We start from the raw sequence: 14257 nt of genomic DNA on the forward strand, positions 1-14257 counted from the left end.
ACCATGATCACGCGGGGTTTATTCCAGGAATGTAAGGATTTTTCAGTATACGCAAATCAATCAACGTGATACACCATATTAACGAATTAAAGGAGAAAAACCATATGATCATCTCAATAGATGCAGAGAAAGCTTTCGAGAAAATTCAACCCCCATTTATGATAACAACCCTGCAGAAAGTAGGCATACAGGGAACTTTCCTCAACATAATAAAAGCCATATATGACAAACCCACAGCCAACATCGTCCTCAATGGTGAAAACCTGAAACCATTTCCACTAAGATCAGGAACAAGACAAGGTTGCCCACTCTCACCATTATTATTCAACATAGCTTTGGAAGTTTTAGCCACAGCAATCAGAGAAGAGAAGGAAATAAAAGGAATCCAAATCAGAAAATAAGAAGTAAAGCTGTCACTGTTTGCAGATGACATGATACTATACATAGAGAATCCTAAAGATGCAACCAGAAAAGTACTAGAGCTAATCAATGAATTTGGTAAAGTAGCAGGATACAAAATTAATGCACAGAAATCTCTGGCATTCCTATATACTAATGATGAAAAATCTGAAAGTGAAATGAAGAAAACCCTCCCATTTACCATCGCAACAAAAATAATAAAATATCTAGGAATAAACCTACCTAAGGAGACAAAAGACCTGTATGCAGACAATTATAAGACACTGATGAAAGAAATTAAAGATGATACAAAGAGATGGAGAGATATACCATGTTCTTGGATTGGAAGAATCAACATTGTGAAAACGACTCTACTACCCAAAGCAATCTACAGATTCAGTGCAATCCCTATCAAACTACCACTGGCATTTTTCACAGAACTAGAACAAAAAATTTCACAATTCGTATGGAAACACAAAAGACCCCGAATAGCCAAAGCAATCTTGAGAACGAAAAATGGAGCTGGAGGTATCAGGCTCCCTGACCAGACTATAGCACAAAGCTACAGTAATCAAGACAGTATGGTACTGGCACAAAAACAGAAATATAGATCAATGGAACAGGATAGAAAGCCCAGAGGTAAACCCATGCACATATGGTCACCTTATCTTTGATAAAGGAGGTAGGAATGTACAGTGGAGAAAGGACAGCCTCTTCAATAAGTGGTGCTGGGAAAACTGGACAGGTACATGTAAAAGTATAAGATTAGAACACTCCCTAACACCATACACAAAAATAAGCTCAAAATGGATTAAAGACCTAAATGTAAGGCCAGACACTAGGAAACTCTTAGAGGAAAACATAGACAGAAAACTCTATGACATAAATCACAGCAAGATCATTTTTGACCCACCTCCTAGAGAAATGGAAATAAAAACAAAAATAAACAAATGGGACCTAATGAAACTTCAAAGCTTTTGCACAGCAAAGGAAACCATAAAAAAGAGCAAAAGACGACCCTCAGAATGGAATAAAATATTTGCAAATGAAGCAACTGACAAAGAATTAATCTCCAAAATTTACAAGCAGCTCATGCAGCTCAATAACAAAAGAACAAACAACCCAATCCAAAAATGGGCAGGAGACCTAAATAGACATTTCTCCAAAGAAGATATACAGATTGCCAACAAACACATGAAAGAATGCTCAACATTATTAATCATTAGAGAAATGCAAATCAAAACTACAATGAGATATCATCTTACACCGGTCAGAATGGCCATCATCAAAAAATCTAGAAACAATAAACGCTGGAGAGGTTGTGGAGAAAAGGGAACTCGCTTGCACTGCTGGTGGGAATGTGAATTGGTACAGCCACTATGGAGAACAGTATGGAGGTTCCTTAAAAAACTACAAATAGAACTATCCTATGACCCAGCAATCCCACTACTGGGCATATACCCTGAGAAAACCAAAATTCAAAAAGAGTCATGTACCAAAATCTTCATTGCAGCTCTGTGTACAATAGCCAGGAGATGGAAGCAACCTAAGTGTCCATCGACAGATAAATAGATAAAGAAGATGTGGCACATATATACAATGGAATAATACTCAGTCATAAAAAGAAACGAAATTGAGTTATTTGTAGTGAGGTGGATGGACCTAGAGTCTGTCATACAGAGTGAAGTAAGTCAGAAAGAGAAAGACAAGTACCGTATGCTAACACACATATATGGAATCTAAGAAAAAAAAATGTCATGAAGAACCTAGGGGTAAGACAGGAATAAAGACACAGACCTACTAGAGAATGGACTTGAGGATATGGGGAGGGCGAAGGGTAAACTGTGACAAAGTGAGAGAGTGGCATGGACATATACACACTACCAAACGTAAAATAGATAGCTAGTGGGAAGCAGCCGCATAGCACAGGGAGATTAGCTCCGTGCTTTGTGACCACTTAGAGGGGTGGGATAGGGAGGGTGGGTGCGAGGGAGACACAGGAGGGAAGAGATATGGGAACATATGTATATGTATAACTGATTCACTTTGTTATAAAGCAAAAACTAACACACCATTATAAAGCAATTATACTCCAATAATGATGTACAAAATAAAAAATAAGAGCAGACTAGATGATATGGAAGAATGCATAAGTGATTTAGAAGGTAGAATAATGGAAATCACCCAATTAGAAAAGCAGAAAGAAAAACAAATTTTTAAAAATGAGAACATTTTAAGAGATCTTTAGGATAACATGAACTGTTCCACCATTCTCATTATAGCGGTCCTAGAAGGAAAAGAAGGAGAAAAGGGGGTTGAAAATATAGTGGCTGGAAGATTCCAAAACCTGAAAAAAAAAAAAAAAAGATACCCATGTACAGGAAGCAAAGAGGGTCCCAAACAAGATGAATCCAAATAGACCCACACCAGGATATATCATAATTAAAATGGCAAATTTGAACAGTAAAGAGAGAATTCTAAAGGCAGCAAGAGAGAAACAGAGTCATATATAATGGAATTCCCATAAGACTATCACCTGATACAACAAAGGAGGCAAGAATATACAATGGGGTATAGACAGCCTCCTCAATAAATGGTGCTGGGAAACATGGACAGCTATATTCAAAAAAATCAAACTGGACTACCCTCTCACACCATGCACAAAAGTAAATTCAAAATGGATTAAAGACTTAAATGTAAGACCTGAAATCATACAACTTCTAGAGGAAAACATAAGCAGTAAGCCCTTTGACATCAGTCTCAAATACCTTTTTGGATATATCTCCTTCAGCAAGGGAAACAAAAGCAAAAATAAACAAATGGGACTACATCAAACTAAAAGCTTTTTGCACAGCAAAGGAAACTATCAACAAAATGAAAAGGCAACCTACTAAATGAGAGAAGATATTTACAAACAATATATCCAATAAGGGGATAATACCCAAAATATACAAAAACTCATACAACTCAACATCAAAAAAACAAAAAATACAATTAAAAAATGGGCAGATGATCTGAATCGACAATTTTCCAAGGAAGACACCCAAATGGCCAACAGGCACATGAAAAGATGTACAACGTCACTAGTCATTAGGGAAATGCAAATCAAAACCACAAATGAGATATCACCTCACACCTGTCAAAATGGCTATTATCAAAAAGGCAACAAATAACAAATATTGGCAAGGATGTGGAGAAAAGGGAACCCTAATGCACGTGTGTGTGCATGTTTAAATTGGTGTAGCCACTACAGAAAACAGTTTGGTGATTCCTCAAAAAATTAAAAATAGAACTGCCATATGATCCAGCAATTCTTTTCCTGGGTAGTTACCTAAGGAAAACGAAAACAGTAATTAGAAAATATATACACAGCCCTGTGTTCACTGCAGCATTATTTATAATAGCCAAGATATGGAAGCAACCCAAGTGCTCATCAATAAATTAATGGATAAAGAAAGTGCAGTATATACATGTACAATGGAATATTACTCAGCCACAAAAAAGAATGAAATCTTGCTATTTGCAATAACATGGATGGACTTAGAAAGGTTATTATGCTAAGTGAAATAAGCCAGATGATAAAGACAAATAGTGTGTGATTTCACTTATATGTGGAACCTAAAAAGCAAGACAAATGAACAAACATAACAGAACAGATACAGAGGTATAGATACAGAGAACAAACAGATGGTTGCCAGAGGGGAGAGTGGTGTGGGAAGGAAAGAAATAGGTGAGGGAGATTAAGAGGCACCAACTTCCAGTTTCAGAATAAATGAATCAGGGCTTCCCTGGTGGTGCAGTTGTTGCGAGTCTGCCTGCCGATGCAGGGGACACGGGTTCGTGCCCCGGTCCGGGAAGATCCCACAAGCCGTGGAGCGGCTGGGCCTGTGGGCCATGGCCACTGAGCCTGGGCGTCCGGGGCCTGGGCGCCCGGAGCCTGTGCTCCGCAACAGGAGAGGCCACAACAGTGAGAGGCCTGCGTACCGCAAAAAAATAAATAAATAAATAAATGAATCACAGATATGAAATGTATAGTGTGGGGAATATAGTCAATAACTATGTAATATGTTTGTATGCTGATATATCATAACTAGACTTATTGTGATGATCATTTTGAAATACATAGAAATATTGAATCACTATGTTGTGCATTAGGAAGTAACAGTGTTTTAGGTCAATTATACTACAAAAACAAGCAAACAAACAAACTCATAGAAAAAGAGATCAGATTTGTGTTTTACCAGATGGTGTTGTGGGGAGGGAGAATTGGATGAAGGCAAGTCAAGGCACAAGTTATAAGACAAATAAGTACTAGGCATGTAACATGCAATATGGTAAGTATGATTAACACTGCTGTATGTTATATATGAAACATCACAAGAAAAATATTTTTTCTATTTCTTTAATTTTGAATCTATATGAGATGATGGGTAGTCACTAAAATTACTGTGATAATCATTTCATGATGTATGTAAGTCAAATCATTATGCTGTACACTTTAAACTTATACAGTGCTGTATGTCAATTATATCTCAATAAAACAAAGAAAAAAGAGGGAGAGAAATAAATAAAACATTACACTTATATTTGGTAAAATTTTAGAGGTTTTAATAAGGATTACAATACTATTTATACTAATAGGCATAAATAGGAATTTTAACTCATAATAATGAAGCAAAATACTTAAAATGAAATCATAGTTTCCCTTTTCTAATATAGATTGGTAAGGAATATAAAAATTTCAAATTTCATCAAGTAAATACAAAAGAACTGGTTACCAACACCCATTGCACAAGTCATACTGTGAAAATAAACAATCAGTAGATATTTTTATAGCTAATTCTGAATTATATATGCAAAAATGATTTTAGTAGGCTTCCCTACCCTCCTTCTTTGGAACAAGGAGAAACGTCTCCAGTTTTTAAATGCTGCATGGAATATGTATACACTGTAGAATGTTTGACACTTACTCTGCAGAAGCCAGAAGACAATAAATATGAAGATCAAAGAAAACAGACTTTCAATCTGGCATCTGTGGGATATATATATATATATATATATATATATATATATGTAGCAGTTAACAAAATAGTCCCTCCATTGCTTGACAGATAGAAGGATGACTTTGCCCTAGCTAATATTAAAAGAGGTGCAGGGCTTCCCTGGTGGCACAGGTTGAGAATCCGCCTGCCAGTGCAGGGGACACAGGTTCAATCCCTGGCCCGGGAAGATCTCACATGCCACGGAGCAACTAAGCCCATGTGCCACAACTACTGAGCCTGCGCCCTAGAGCCTGCGTGCCTGGATCCCGTGTTCCACAAGAGAGGCCACGACAATGAGAAGCCCGCGCACCGCAACGAAGAGTAGCCCCCGCTCGCTGCAACTAGAGAAAGCTCGTGCACAGCAATGAAGACCTTACATGGCCAAAAATGAAAACAAATAAATTTTTTAAAAATTAAAAAAATAAAAAATAAGAGGTACAACGTCTCATTTTACAGTATATGGTAAGGATCTAAGCAATCAACATATTTTTTGATAAATTCCATATGACAAAATGAATCCCTATATTGCTTATTTCATTATGCCACTAACTCCACGTTAAATTATTTTTTATGTTTCTTAAAATTGGGAAAAGAGAGTAGAGGCAGAAGGATTGGGCCCATGGGTAGGAGTTGACCTTTGTTAAGCAGTCGAGTCCTTTGACTCCTCTTCCTGAGCTCCCTTACATTGCTATCTCCTCTTCTTTTGAAGTGTCATATACTTGAAACCAAGAGAACAATCAGTCCTCCATATCTGTAGGTTCTGCATCCCCAGATTCAATCAACCTTGGATTGAAAATATTTGGGAAACAAAATATTCCAGAAAGTTCCAAAAAGGAAAAATTGAATTTGCCATGTGCTGGCAACAATTCACATAACATTTACATTGGTATTAAGTATTATAAGTAATCTAGAGATGATTTAAAGTACATGGGAAGATGTGCATAGGTTATATGCAAATACTATGCCATTTTATAGAAGGGACTTGAGCATCTGTGGATTTTGCTGGTAGGAGGGGGTGGGGGGGATCCTGGAACCAATATCCTGCAGATATCAAGGGAAGACTGTATCTTCAGTAGAATACTCAGAATTTGCATTTCACAGAAGCAGGATATGCCAGGAGCCTAAATAGGATCATCAAAAGGATAATTAGCTGCTATAGAAAGATTCTACATATTTGTTTTTGAAATAAGGGTTTTTATTTCCAATAATTAAGGAATAAAAGAATGGCAAAGCTGGTTGGGAACCTAAAGATTTCTTAGGTAAAGACCTATATTTTACAAAGCAGGAAAGTGAGTTAAGGGATGTATCTCAAACCAAGGAAGGTACTGACGGAACCATGTTTACCGGTGATATGTCCACTAGAGTATTCTCAAAACCTGATCCAGCCATTCCAGCAGCTGTCCTTTTAAGCTGTTAGGGTTATTATTTGATGTTTCAATAAAATGATAGTACATTTAGTACATAAGGGTAGGAATTTGAGGATTTTGTGGAAGAGGGGGAAGATCCCAACTGAATCACTGACTTCTATATTCATTAATTAGTCAGTTAACATTTTAAAAGCTTTTTTATTTGTAAAGTGATGATAGAAACAACTCCTAGCATGAGGACTGCTTAATAGTATGCACACAAAATATTTTTTCTATTATCTTCTGCAATGATTTTAAACCAGTTTTTATCATGTGTAGTTAAATATTGGACAGGAAAAGTGATGCTGTTTTGGTTTTCATTTTTATTTTCATAAATAATACAAAAAATATTAAGTCTGGTAAAAGATGATTTGTTTTTTGAAATAATGATGGTAAAATTTCTACCCATTAAGACATACAGAATTGGAAAGAAATTGTAGAGTTTTAGGGTATCAGGAAATGCTTTACAAATGTTTAGGAGAATTAATTATTCTTTCTAATCGTCTATATGAATACAAAGAAAAAACTAGAAAACCAATTCATAAAATAACAGTGTACATTATTTTTATAATTTATTAATTTTAAAGAAATAAACTAGTTGATATTGAATGATGGGAAATGGTAGAATAAAACTGAACTCAGAAAGGACAGAGAGGGCTTCCCTGGCGGCGCAGTGGTTAAGAATCCACCTGCCAATGCAGGGAACGTCGGGTCGAGCCCTGGTCCGGGAGGATCCCACATGCCATGGATCACCTAAGCCCGTGTGCCACAACTACTGAGCCCGCGTGCCACAGCTACTGAGGCCTGCGTGCCTAGAGCCCGTGCTCCACAAGAGAAGCCACCGCAATGAGAAGCCCGCACACCGCATTGAAGAGAGCTCCTGCTCGCCGAAACCAAAAGAAAGCCTGCGCGCAGCAACGAAGACGCAATGCAGCCAAAAATAGATAAATTTATTTTTTTTAAAAAAAAGGACAGAGAATGGCACCACTTATGAATGTTTATGATCACTTATATAAGATTTCTACATAAAAAATTGCTGAGTTTAAAATTTACTTGATAATGTAACTTAGAGGCATTCCTCCTTTTGCTTATTTTTCTATCTAATTTATATTCTTAAAGATAAAGGGAATCGTATCTAACTTTTGAATGAATCCAAGCACTAGTAGACTTAATTTGGTCTTTTGTTGCTTGGAACCTGATTTGAAGCTTATATACTGACATATTGCTCCAGGCAGCTTATACTCCATTGATGGAATTAGTAAGTCAATCTACCCTTTGTGACTTGAGGGAACCATAACAAACATCTATCAATGACAGCAGGCAATGAAGGAAAAATTGTATGTAATGTCAGGTGGCTGAATACAGGAAAAAGATATATGGTAATTACAGTACAAGCAGACAATTGCAGGTAAGAAAAAGAATTACTTAAAATGCTAGTCAAAATAAAAATATACACATTCGGCCATCACAATTTACCTTCTTTGATTGAAAAGAGAAAACCTTATGTCCTAAAAATAATGTTTAGATCAAATTTGACAGCTTGAATAATGAGCACTTCATATAGTAATTCTAGATGACTTGATGGAGTACCCCTATGTCAATGATGGAATGACCATAGTTTGAGAGAATAATTCTCTACATCACAATATCCCTGACATCACAGAAGGAATGGTTAATTATTCCTTGATAGTAATAGTGGGAATATTTCTAATGATGAGGTTGTAAAAATGTAAGCATGATACTAATTTTCTAAACTTCCAATAAATTTAAATATCTTTATTTTCTATGACAAGAAAATATTACCAACTTCTACCTCCACATTTTGCTTTCCAACGCAGCACACCATGGTATCATTCAGGCTTCACTTGCCATTAATGCATTCGTTGTGTTTTTAGGTGCCTTATTTTTTAATAATGTCAATTAAAATAGCATCAATAAGTGTTCATTTTCATATGTGCATATCATAATATAATTAGCAAATTTAAGACCTGAAATTTCGTAGAACTTGTTTATGTTAACCATCCAGTTTACTCAAAGTACACTTAATTTTAAAAGATTAACATATAATACAAAACGTAATGTTTAAAAATAATTATTAAAAGTTCAAAGGTATTGAAATTTTAGAACACAGGCATCCTGAAAACCTTACTTAAGATGCACTGATTTAGACATATAACTGTCAACTAAATTAGAGAAGAGTTTTAATAATTAAAATATACTGTAAATAGACAGGTTTTTAGGATTTAGATTTAATGACTTAAAAAATTCAAATTAAACATAAACATGGTTAGAGCTTACTTGTGTAGAAATTGATTTCTTTTGGAAACAGTCACCCAAAATAATGGTCTAATGATTTTCAGTGGCCAAGCACACTTCCTTAAATTGGATAAGGCCCAGTAGGCCAATTTTTATGTACAGCTAAACTTGATTCAAAGAGCTTTGATTCAAAGAGCTCTTGATTCAAAGAGCATTTGTCAAACAGCTGCAATGTACAATGGACTTAGGGTTCAGAAAAGAACACAATTTTTAGGTTTGCTGGACCTTACAGAAAAAAATTCAGCACTAGTCTTGGATAACAAAGAAGTGTAACAGTACCTTGGGTTGTGCGCTACCTACAAAGTAGGTAAATTAAAATTAATGTTACGGCTGATGGATGGACACATGGGAGTATGCGTAAAGTGTGATGACCTCTGTTTCTTATGTTAATGTCTACCAGAGAGCATCTGCCACGAGAGAGACATTAAACCACCAAATAAAATTACTTGACCAGTTGATTTCTCACCTTTGTCACTGGCCACCCCAGTGCTGGCACAATCCATACATGAGTAAAGGGATCATGGTGTCAGTGATTGAGACTATGCATAAGCCCAGCAATAAAAACAGAGATAGCAAAGCAGATCTAGCAATGCTGCTGCCAAAGGCCCAAGCTTCCAGAGAATGAGACCAATGTTCAGTTCCCAATGAGACCACATGGTCACTTAGTGGGAATCTGATTATACTGAGCAAAAATACATTCTGGCAGGAGGAGATACGTCATCAGATGTGCATTGTTTCATTTTGTCTAATGGGCTTCAGTTAGCTTCACTCTCCTGGGACTTACCAAATGTTTTATCTACCAGAATGGAATCTCACATCATATTGCATCAGACCAGGGGCCTTCTATATAGCAAAGAAATATGAGACTAGGTCCCAAAACATAGGATCACATACCACACCATCCAGAAGCTGCAGGTCTGAGAGAGCTTTAGAACATCCTGCAGAAGGCACAACTGAAGTTCTAGATTGAAGACGATACTTTAGAGGATGAGGAACCATATTCCCAGAAGTAGTATATATTTGAAATCAGACACTGATATGATGTTATTGCTCCATAAGGCAAAACACATGAATCAGAGAACCAAGGAATCGAACCAAGAATTAGGAGTAGAAGCACTGCTTTCACTTGCATGACCTCCTTGGGAAGTTGTGCTTCCCCTTCCATTAAGTCTGGGCTCTGATAGTTTAGATGTCCTGATCCCTAAAGAGGGAGCAAATTTCACCAGGGGATACAGCAAGTGACTAATTCAGCTATAAGCTATGAGCATCACCCGGGAACTCTAGATTTCTTTTGCTAAGGGACTAGATGGGAAGAAAATAAAGCTCTCTCTGGTGGGGATAATTGACTATGATCATCAGAATAACAAAAGTCTGCTATAACAAACGGGGGCAGGGAGAAATATGTTTAGCACCTATGTGATCCACCTATGTGCCTCTTTGGTACTCCAATCCCATATAGACAAGTATAGCAACCTCACCCTGAAGAAACCACCATGACTTGGGATTCAGACTCCTCACCATGAGGGGCTGTGTCATGCCACCAGTAATTACCAAGACCATCAGAGGTGCTCGCTAAGCATAAAGGAGATCTAGAATGAATATTGAGGCAGACAAAAAATATCAGTTGTGGACCCAAGATAAGCTTCAGCATTGTGGGCAATAGTTTATCACCCTACCCTTCCTCTTTTGATTTACCCCAGGGAAGACAGCCCTCCAGATACCCTGAAGGATCTGCTGCAAGAATTTATGCTAAGAAGTAGAGACAGCAGAACAAGTGTTAAACTTTGGTGAATGTTACAATGTGCTCACTATCTATATGTCCCTTCTTTGAAGGACTATTTTGTCCTACCTCCTGGGAATGCTGTCAGAAGCCAGCTTTCAGCTGTCAATGTCTTCAGGAATTACTTGACTTCAGAGCTCCACTTCACCCAAGGTCATACACTTCCCTGGCATGGCCCAAATCAAATGACTGATGGCTGTAGAGGTTATTAAAGTTCTTTCTGGCTATTTGCTCCTTTTTTCCCCTGGCTTCCACAAGAGTTTATCTGAAAAGTTCAACCTTAATAAGCATCCTGCACACCATATTCTGACTCAGAGTCAGCTTCTCAGGGAAACCAGCTTGCAATACTGCTTGATTACCATATTACAGGTTACTTTAGTCTTATTTAAGTGTTTACTGAATTGCAATCCAAGAGTTCTGCCCATTCAATTTAACAGTCACTCTTTGTATTTATCCTTATCTCTTTTCTTTCTCTTCCCTGCCTCCTTCTTCCTGTTTCTTTCCTTCTCAGCCTTCACTGTATTTTTCTTTTTTCCTTAAACAACCAGTATTCCTTCATTCTTTATTCCTCCCTCGCTTTCTCCCCTTTCTTTTTTTCTTTTTATACATCAGAATAACAAAAGTCTGCTATAACAAACGGGGGCAGGGAGAAATATGTTTAGCACCTATGTGCTAAACCTCCCTCCCTTTCTCCCCTTTCTTTTTTCTTTTTACATTTTTACAGAAACAAGGGTACATTTAGAGATTTAACAGATTAAAAAAATTTAATAATTAAGTTTTTTAATTTAAAATTGCCATAGATACCTATTTTGCCTGCAAGAAAATTCCTTGTTCCAAAGCAATGTGTCTCCTTTATCTCATTTTACATGTTGAAATTTCATGTCTTTGAAAATAACTTAGATGCCGTCAGCTGGTTAACAGCAGGGAATGTAGCAAATACCCCAGTACAGAGACAACATGAAGTGATTTTTACTGCATTTTTCACTGTACTTTGTTTATATTTTTTCTTTTTGTCTCTTTCAATGCCTAACCATAACAATCCTCTTCTGTGAAAACTTAAAATCTGAGCAGTGCCTCTGAAGTTTAAAATGCAAACAGCAGTCTTTTTTTTTTTTTAACAGGTTTTCTATGATAATACTTAGAATGAGTCACTCATCCTGAAAGTGGCCTTCTAAATTACTGTGAAATAACCATGGATGCTATTACACACACTTACAGATGTGATTTAAATCCTTTGGAACTCCTCTGCACTTTGAATGAGAATTAGCAGCTTTGAAAGATTTAACTTCACATTGAAAAATGATCAAAGCAAGCAGCAAAACGGACTTGAGATAATTCTTCAGGATTGAGATCGCCAACGCTTTTCTTGCCAACTTGCAACCTCCGAAATGTTTTCAGTCTTTTGCAAATTTTGCTCCAGTATAGGTAATTTGACTGTCTTAATCAATCCCTGTTTAATCATAACATTAAACTTTCCTTCTTTGACTATCAAAATCCTGTTTTGAAAAAACCCAAATCTCAAAAGGAGAGGGAAGGAGAAGCTTCAGTACTATTTTAATTAGTGCCAGTGGAATTTCTACCTTGTAAAGGAAGCTGCCTCCATCAATACTCAGGAGGCTTCATCTAGGTATAAGAAGAATTATAGGATCAAAAACCTGCCATTTGAAAGAGACTTCATAAACATCATCATCTGATATTTCTTCTTGCCTGGCCTTTCCCCTCAGCCTCTTAGATTCCCACTGGGCCCCAACACCATCATAATTTGCTCAGCTAGTAAGGTCGCTTGGAACAATGGCAAGCAATAGGAATACAGGTATACAAAGCTGTGCCTTGGAGTTGCCACACAGCTGTGGCAGAAATGAGTGTCTTTAAAAGATTGTCATTTACAGTCCTGTGGGAGCATCTGAAAGGAAGTTGTGAGTCCAAGAAAATAACATGACGTTTTGGCAGAACTGCAAGATGAACCAAAGGAATTACTATATAAAATCATCATGGCATATAAGGTGGTACTTATCACTGACTACTAGAAAGAAAAAAACAAACAAATAAAATGTGATGCTAGAACTTAGAAGCTATAATTCTAAGTAGAAACAAATAAATACAGAGATTTTCTTTGTAAAAATAATTTCCACTAATGTGGACATAATTCTGTTTTAGATTGTGGGGCATCACTCCCTGAATTCCTGGTTTTCTACCATTTTATTTACTCCACAACATACTCTGATAATTGTTACACTGCTCATTGGAAAGAGCCACACCACTGTCATTAATAAAATTATTACAGAAGTATTTTCCATGAAAAATGCTGTGATATAATGGAAAAAATTTATTTATTGGATTATATTCTTGTCAGAAGGCAATGCTTGCAAATCTTTATTGATATGAACATATACAATGGTGCCTCAGATTTCCCACCTAAAAAATTTAAAAACATTCTATAACTGGTAATTCCTCTCATTTTCTTCCTAGTCTTGCTTTCATATTGTCATCTGCCCATTACCAATTCTACTACATGCTCGCTGAGTTTTCTTAATCCACAACCTTTCCTCTTTCATGCCTCCCTAGCAGTAGCCTATGAGCATTTGCTATAGTCTGCTTAGTTGTATCATTTTATAAATGATGACATTGTTGACTGTTCTGTCCTAGAAAACATCTATTCCTTGGTTCTCTTCCAACTTCTTTCTTTGTTGGCCCCTTCACTGTTTTTGTTTTCCAGAATCCTGCTCTTGTATTCTTCTTTTCTCAATCTGTGTCAATTGTCTTATACTATTGGCTTCAAATATCCTAAGATAGGTCCAAAATCAATATCTTCCTTACAAACTTGCTCCTCCCCTTTGTTCTAGTATCCACCAATAGCTCAAGCTAAACATTCTAGATATACTTTTGAATTACTTTTCTGTATTTCTACAAAAAGTTGAAAGTTGTATTGATTCACAGAACAAAATTTTTAAATACTCACCACATTGCAGGTTTGCTCTATGTGCCTCTGGTATCATAATGAGTTACAGTTATTTTATTTGCATGTCTCTTTCCTCTATTAGTCTGAAAATCCCTAGGGGCAATGATGTCATCTTAGTAGCTTTTGTTTTTTCGTTTTTAATTCCAATGACTTGTATCTTCTAAATTAGACTGTAAGCAGTGGAGGGCAGATATTCATCTTTATATCAGTAAGCATCATGTCTCATGTCTTACAGTTAGCAGATAATCAGTACTTGCTGGATTGTGTCAGTCGCATACATGCTACTATCACCATTTTAGCTCCACATAATACTCAGTGTATACATGCCATAGATTCCACTGGCCTCTAAATGTAT

The sequence above is a fragment of the Monodon monoceros genome, unplaced genomic scaffold, assembly GCF_005190385.1.
Source record: "Monodon monoceros isolate NGI ecotype Baffin Bay Population unplaced genomic scaffold, NGI_Narwhal_1 Super_Scaffold_11, whole genome shotgun sequence".
Taxonomy (NCBI): Eukaryota; Metazoa; Chordata; class Mammalia; order Artiodactyla; family Monodontidae; genus Monodon; species Monodon monoceros.